Source organism: Aotus nancymaae, unplaced genomic scaffold, assembly GCF_030222135.1.
Source record: "Aotus nancymaae isolate 86718 unplaced genomic scaffold, 86718_ANA_hifiasm-v0.15.2.pri h1tg000021l, whole genome shotgun sequence".
Lineage (NCBI taxonomy): Eukaryota > Metazoa > Chordata > Mammalia > Primates > Aotidae > Aotus > Aotus nancymaae.
Genome location: NW_026988433.1, coordinates 18,200,841 through 18,208,479, shown reverse-complemented (window position 1 = coordinate 18,208,479; position 7,639 = coordinate 18,200,841). Strand labels below are relative to the sequence as shown.

At 42.8% G+C, this 7,639-nt stretch overlaps 1 long non-coding RNA gene across 1 annotated transcript; it reads left to right on the top strand.

The window, feature by feature from the left end:
• Positions 1-5,075: 5,075 nt before the first annotated feature.
• Positions 5,076-7,437, top strand: LOC105728900 (uncharacterized). The gene is made up of 3 exons (XR_001110142.2): positions 5,076-6,077; positions 6,182-6,257; positions 7,313-7,437. It is a non-coding gene; the product is annotated as an uncharacterized LOC105728900 (long non-coding RNA).
• Positions 7,438-7,639: the final 202 nt, after the last annotated feature.

Here is a 7,639-nt window from a genome sequence, read left to right as displayed (position 1 = left end):
TCTATGAACCAGGAAGTGGCCCTCACCAAACACTAAACCTGTGGGTGCCTTGATCTTGGACTTCTGGTCTCCAGAACTGTGAGAAATAAATTTCTGTTGTTTACAAGCTGTGCAATTTATAGTGATTTATTACAGCAGCCTGAATGCACGGAGATTTCTTCACTTCAACACCCCCGAGAAGCAGTGGAACAACTTGGTAGTAAAAGTCACCGAGAATGGAAGCAGCCAGTTCATGTTTGTGTGAAAGCCCTGTTCCCTCTCTCTCACCTCACACCTGTGTTTCCTTCTTTCAGGTCTTCCCATGTATACCCTGCCTTTCTTGAGGTCAGACGCTGTCCCCTCTACTTGGGCACTCTTCTCTCACTTATTTTACCCAGTGAGCTCTTATTTTTATTCTTCAGGCCTCAGTCTACGTTTCTCCAGCTTTCTCTAAGATCCCCTCCCTGCTCTTCCCGGCCAAGCCCAGGTTGCCAGCCCCAGCGTGGTCTCCTGCCCCCTTTACTTGCGCCCCTTAGAACTCTTGCCGTTGTTGATACTGTCTGTCCCGCACCTCCCTTTCCCACCAGACCTTGAGAAAAAGAAAGACTGAGGACTGGTTGTTGACACTGTTGGATCTCCAGCACTTGGTCCAGTTTCAGAACAGACCAGACCCTCCACATACACGGGCTGGATGCGGGAAGAGAAGCGCTCCGAGCACCACAGGAAGGGAGTCTAGGAAGGTGAGCACAACGTGGCGGCCGTGGATCCCTCAGAACGGGGAGGAGATTCCTGGGCCTCCCGACCTTTGTCCCCTGTCCAGCCACCCTGAGGGTTCCATTCCAAGTCCCGGCAGCATCAGATAATGACCTTTTTGATGGGGGCTTCCCACTTGCGGTGGAGAAGGCCCTCCGTCCCCCCTCCCCCAGCAGAAGGCCCGCTTCTCCCAGCTCCCCAGGCCCCTCTCCTGGTCTGGGGCCACCCGTCCATTTTCCAGTCTGGGGCTGCGCCTGCTCTTGGAGGCGGGAGGGGACTGTCTGCGCCTTCTGCGGAGACAGTGAGGGAACATGACGTCTCCCTCTGGCCCCAACCCCGAGCGTCATTGGTGTTGGCCTGAGATCAAAGCCGCTGTTCCATTTTTAACCTCCGTAGGGCCCCACCTCACCCTGAGCATGTGTTCCTGACATTTCATTGTGAGCCAGGGGAATAAACAAAACCCACCCCCTGAGTCCAGCGAAGGACGCCTTCGGGGGAGCTCTGAACTCGGCGAGGCAGATAAGTGTTTCCCACTCAGGGCCCCCTTGTGCGCTGTGGTTTTTCCTGAGCTTACATGACAACACTGTAAGGGAGATGGATGGCTTTATTTTTGTGCAGAACAAATGTACAGATGGTGACCCCTGACCAAAAAAAAAATGAGTGTGCAGAGGCGGGAGGAGGAGGCAGGGGGAATCCATGTTGGCCTCTCTTCTCCCTGTCTTTTCACTTCTCCTGGGTCTCCTGAAAATGTCGCCAAAGGCCCCATCTGTGGTTACTGGAGATACTGACAGGAGCCCATTTTCTTTTCAAATTATCTGTTCATCGAGGTAAAAATAAAGACATGCTTTTAGAATTTTAAGGCAATTATAAGAAGGTAAAAGGAAGAAAGATGATGTCTGGTACAAATTAGAACTCAATAAATATTTGTGGAAGGAAGAAAAGAAAAAAAATCCCTCCAAACCCCACTACTATTAATATTTTGATGAGCATTCGTCTATATATTTATGTGTATTCCAACTACATAGTAAACAGGATCATACTTTATTTATATATAACGTATTCGTACTTTCTATAGATGCGTAATAAATGCAGCACAATTACTATATTTACCATTTACTGCTGTATTTACCTAGAACGATTACTATGTATATGAACATCATACATTTATATTGTATACACACACATATAGTATCTACTACATACACTGTACTATCCTGTATTGTACTATAGTATATGCTGCAATGGTTTTTTGTTTGTTTTTGAGATGGAGTCTTGCCCTGTCGCCCAGGCTGGGGTGCAGTGGTGAAATTTCAGCTCACTGCAACCTCTGCCTCACAGGTTCAAGCAATTCTCCTGCCTCAGCCTCCTGAGTAGCTGGGATTACAGGCACGCACCACCGTGCCTGGCTAATTTTTGTATTTTTAGTAGAGACAAGGTTTCACCATGATGGCCAGGCTGGTCTTGAACTCCTGACCTCAGGTGATCCTCCTGCCTCAGCCTCTCAAAGTGCTGGGATTACAGGCATGAACCACTGCGCCCCGCTAGTATATGCTATTATGCTCTAAAAAGTGCAGTAGCATGCTCCTATTATACTTACATACGGGATCATACTGTTTGAGGTGTTTCACCATTGGCTTTTTTGTTTACCATGCCCTGGACATCTTTCCATGTTTATGAATTTTGGAACAAATTCATCCTATTTCAAGGCTAACAAGTAGCTATTTGTGTGGCTGTGCTATCACTTACTTAACCACTCCAAGAAAGCCACTTTCGAAACCCCCACCTTAAAGTAATCTCATACTTTAATTTTTATTCTCTTGTGACTCTATGTCTCTGCTGTCTTGTAAGCCATATACATTCGAGGTCAGAGTTTTCTACTTCCTCAATTGCAAAGTTGTCAGTATCAGGACAAGGGGTACACATTTGCAGAAATCCTTTTGTATTTCTCTGTGGTGCTTTGGCTTGAACAAAAGAGACCTCTCCTCTCTGCCTTCACCCACCTAATTAATTTCCACAGGTTTTTTTTTTTTTTTTTTGTGGTGGCAATGACTACATCAGCCTTTTAAAAGGATGGTATCTGGAGATTCATAGTTTTTCAAAAGCTCTTTGTTTTTTTCTGATGAACAGCCAGAACTAAGAAACAGGAAGGCATAGAAAGAACATGGCCTCTCATGTTCAAAGGGGCCAAATTCTTGTTTGACCTTTGACCTTCCATGAAACAGTTTCCTCATCTGCACAACTGGGGAAATTATAACTGAGGTTGCCTTGCAGTGTTATTATGAGGATTACGGTAAGTGCGTGCCTGACACACAGAATTGCTTAGCAATGTCAGCTTCTCTTTCTGAGAGTGGTGGGAGGCAGGAGACGAAAGGTTCTGGAATGAACCATATCTGGGTTTGAATCTGAGCTCAGCCTCTATTTTTTATTATTTGTTTACTTTTAAAATTATTTAAAAAATTTTTTTTGTTTTTATTTTTATTTTTTGAGACAGAGTCTTGCTCTGTCACCCAGGCTGGAGTGCATGTGGCACAAACATGGTTCACTGCAGCCTCTACCTCCCAGACTCAAGCAATCCCCCCACTTTAGCCTTCTGAGTAGCTGAGATTACAGATGTGCACCACCATGCCTGACTAATTTTTTAATTTTTAGTAGAGACAGGGTCTCACTGTGTTGCCCCAGGCAGGTCTCAAGCTCCTGGTCTCAATCTATCCTCCCACCTTGGCCTCCCAGAGTACTGAGATTACAGGCATGAGCCATGGTGCCTGACCCTTTTAAAATTCTTCTGTAGAGACAGAGGTCTCACTTGCTATACTGCCTAGGCTGGTCTCAAACTCCTGGCCTCAAGCAATCCTCCAGTTTTGGCCTCCCAAAGTGCTGGGATTACAGGTGTAAGTCACCATGTATGGCCTTCACCTCTCCAGGTAAGTGACCTAACCCCTGTAAGTTTCTATTTTCTTTCTGTAAATTGGAGCTAAGATATTCAGGAGACAGCAGAGTCATAAGACTTACAGATAATGTCTGCAAAGGGCCTGGATCAGGGAACTCAGGTGGGAACTGCTCTTAAGATTCATTAGATTCTGACTCTTTTATCTCTAAACTTCAGGAAAAGCTTGAACTATCTTTTATTTCCACATCTGCGGTCGTGTTTTCGATGTCTATTTACACGTAGAAAATTTTGGGACAAAATTCAGAAACTTCTTTGTAATCCTGCCTTTCCTATTTACCTCCTGAAAGACTTTCAACAAGACACCCTGGTTCCTACTTTTCTTGTTTCCCTAAATTACTGATGCTACTTGTAATGAAAACACCACTGAATATATCCTTGGTACTTAGTTTACAAAGTGTCTTTCATTATCATTGTTCTATATGAACTTCCCAGCTACTGGGCCAACGTTTACCAATACACATTTAATACATCAATATTCTATCAGCTTCAGAGCCCTTTTAAAATATTTTTCTTTTTCTTTCTGAGAAGGCAAGTTGTGGGCAAAGGGGTAAGGGTGGGTGTTAATACTTCCTGGGTTCTTCAGAGTACTTCCTTATTCATTCCACCCCTCCCTAGGCCCTCAAGTGAGATTGCACATTTAACTACTGTAAGGAGAGCAGCGGCGTTGGCAAATGTGAACCATGAGAATATCAGTGATACTGATGAGAATAAACTAAATGCCTTTATAACAGCAAAAAAAAAAAAAAAAAAAAAAAAAGAGACAGAGGTCTCACTTGGTTACTGTACTACAATCTGAGGATAAAATAAGGTGTTGTCATGATTCTCAAAAGTCTCCTTGGCTGGACATGGTGGCTTACACCTGTAATCCCAGCACTTTGGGAGGCTGAGGCAGGAGGATCACCTGAGCCCAGGAGTTTGAGATCAGCCTGGGGAACACAGTGGGGCCCCACTTCTACAAAAAAAAAAAACATAGCCAGCCGTGGTGGCGGACACCTGTGGTTCCAGCTACTTGGGAGGCTGAGGTAGGAAGTTTGCTTGAGGCTGGTCAGTCGAGGCTGCAGTGAGCCATGATTATGCCATTGTACTTCAGCCTGGGCAACTGAGCAAGACCCTGTCTCAAAAAAAAATCTCCTTTTTAAATGGGAAAGATAATTCATGTAAACAGGTACACTGGAGATGGGAAATGTTCTAATCAAGATGTGCAGAGTAAAGTTGAAAGACTAAGGAGCAGATATCTGACCCTGTTTATGGGGCTGGGGGTGGGGGCCAGTGTTAGAAAAGGTTTTAGGACAAGAAAGTTCTTGAGTTTATCTTCGATTAAAAGGGTTCACTTGATCCAGATGGGGATGATGGGGGGCAGAGGAGATGGGGGTCAGGGAGGGAATTCTTGGAAGACAGTGCAGTGTGTTTAAAGGCTTGGAGGCAGGTCCCCACTATGGTGTTTTCAGGGGACTCCGAGAATTGTATAGAGCGATATGTGGGGGTGAGCAGGAGATGAAGTCAAAACAGTCAGCAGTGGCCAGAGCTTGGAGAGCCTCGTAGTCCCTGTTGAAGAATCTGGGCTCTTCTGAGAGCAGTGATGAGTTTTACATGGGGAAATAGGATGGCCCAAGTTGTGTTTCTGGATGGCCAGATTTAAAGTAATGACCCTGAGACAGGATTTGGGTTGAAGTGGTGTATTTGGGGTGTGATCCCAGGAAGCACTGGGAGGGATGGGAAGGTGAGACAGGGAAGGAAAGAAAACCAGTGAAGGCTACATTCCACCACCAGGGCAAGGGAAGCGCTGTTCCTCCTTGTGCACACACACAGGCACACACACACATACACACGCCCTGTTGGGTCTGTTTCTCTGGAGAACTCTGAAAAAACAAAATGTTAATGTTCTTTGTATGTAAGTCCTCTGTATACAGAAGTGGTCACATGACACAAGCCTGGACAATCAGAATCCTGCACTGGCTCCTCTGTCCTTTGCTTCCTTTAGGTTCTCCCACTGATGCCATCAGAGCCCATGCTAAGTCTGGCTTTGAGGAGGATTGAAGAATTGGGTTAGAACTCCATCTGATGCTGACCTGGCCTGACCTCCAAACATTGCTTCTCCCACTGCTCCTAAGATTAAGGAACTGCTTCTGTGTTTGGGGAAGAGTTGTCCCACCTACCTGAATGCTCACTATAGAGGGTTTAACTCTTGTTTTTGTTTCTTCATAATTCATCTCTCATTCTTTGTCTTGATTATCTTTACAGGATGCTCCCTATGCTGTTCTTTTTTTTTTTTTTTCTGAATATATAAGTAATATACTTTCTTTGTTGAAAATTCAGAAAATACCGAAAAGACTTTAGAAGAAAGTAAATATCACCCATAATCCCAACACTAAGCGATAATAAGCACTCTAACATTTAGGTATATTTTCTTCTTTTTTTTCTATGCATTTACTTGTCTTTTAAAAATATTAAGACTGTACTATATAAATAACTTGTTTTAAAAAATACTTGATTTTTTAACAGATGGTATATTTTACATGGCTAAATAAGCAAAAAGTATAAAACTATGCAGTGAAAAGTCTTGCTCCCTTATAATCACGTAAGTAACTACCATTTACCACTTTCCTTACAGAGAATTTTGTTTTTAATTTTAAAAAATGTTTTTAGAGACGTGTCTCACTTCGTTGCCCAGGCTGGTCTCAAGCTCCTGGTCTCAAGCAGCCTCCCAACTTGGTTCCCAAGTTGCTGGGGTCACAGGCAAGAGCTACTATGCCTAGCCCTTCCAGAGAATTTTTATGTTTATAAAAGCAATTATGAATACTTTTCTTTGCTGTACCTGCAAGTTTTTAACATAAATAGCATACTGTAGTAACTATTATGCATCTTGCCTTTTTCACTTAATATATGTTGCGATTCATCCCAAATCATTACATAAAGAGCTTCTTCATTCCTTTTTACAGCTGTCATTTTATAAGATTCTATTGAATGTATGCACCATCATTTATTTAGCCAGTCTCCTGGTGAATGGATATTTAGATTGTTTCCAATCATTTGCTGTTACTAATGGTGCTTGTATATAGATTATTTTGCCCTTTACTGTAGGATAAATTCCTAGAATTCTTAAAGGACATGTGCATTGAATTTTGATAGCTGTTATATACATTATATATATATATATATAAATAAATAAATAAATATATAAAACCTCCTGGATGGCAAATATATATATATATGTGTGTGTATATATATGTGCATATATATATGTATATATATGTGCATGTATATATATAGATATAGATGTGTGTGTGTGTGTGTGTGTGTGTGTATATATACACACATATACATATACATATACATATATACCCTCACCAGAGGCCGGGTGCAGTGACCCATGCTTGTAATTCCAGCAGTTTGCAGGGGATGCTCTCTATGCCATTCTTAGCCAATGTGACTTTAGGAACGGTCCCAGTAATCAGGTGGAATCACATGACTCAGCCTAACCAATGAGAGTTCCACTTTCCTATGGCCATGATGATTGGTCCAAAGTTGAGCACATGATCCAAGCTGCCACAGTCAGAGCCAATGAGGGGTGGTCCCAGGGTTTTCAATGAAACTGTTGGATAACTGGAGTTCTCTTTCTGCTGGATTTGCCAGGCTAGTGGGGAATATGGATGAAGCCGCCATCTTGAGAATATATTCAATTCAGTAGAAAATAAAACTAAAAATTGGGAGAGAAGCTAAAACTTGATATCATCATCTGAGTACATGAATTCAATCATACCTGAAAGCAGACTTCGCCTCTGGACTTGTAAATTATGTAAATCAATAAATTATTTTAATTTCCTTAAACCCATTTAGTTGGGTTTCTGTCTCTTGCAAACATAGAGGTCCTAGCTAAAGTATTAATAAAATCTTTGGGGAATAACCCTGGCTTTCAGCAACCTCAGGTTCCCTTTTTCTAGGAGATGAGAATCTGATATG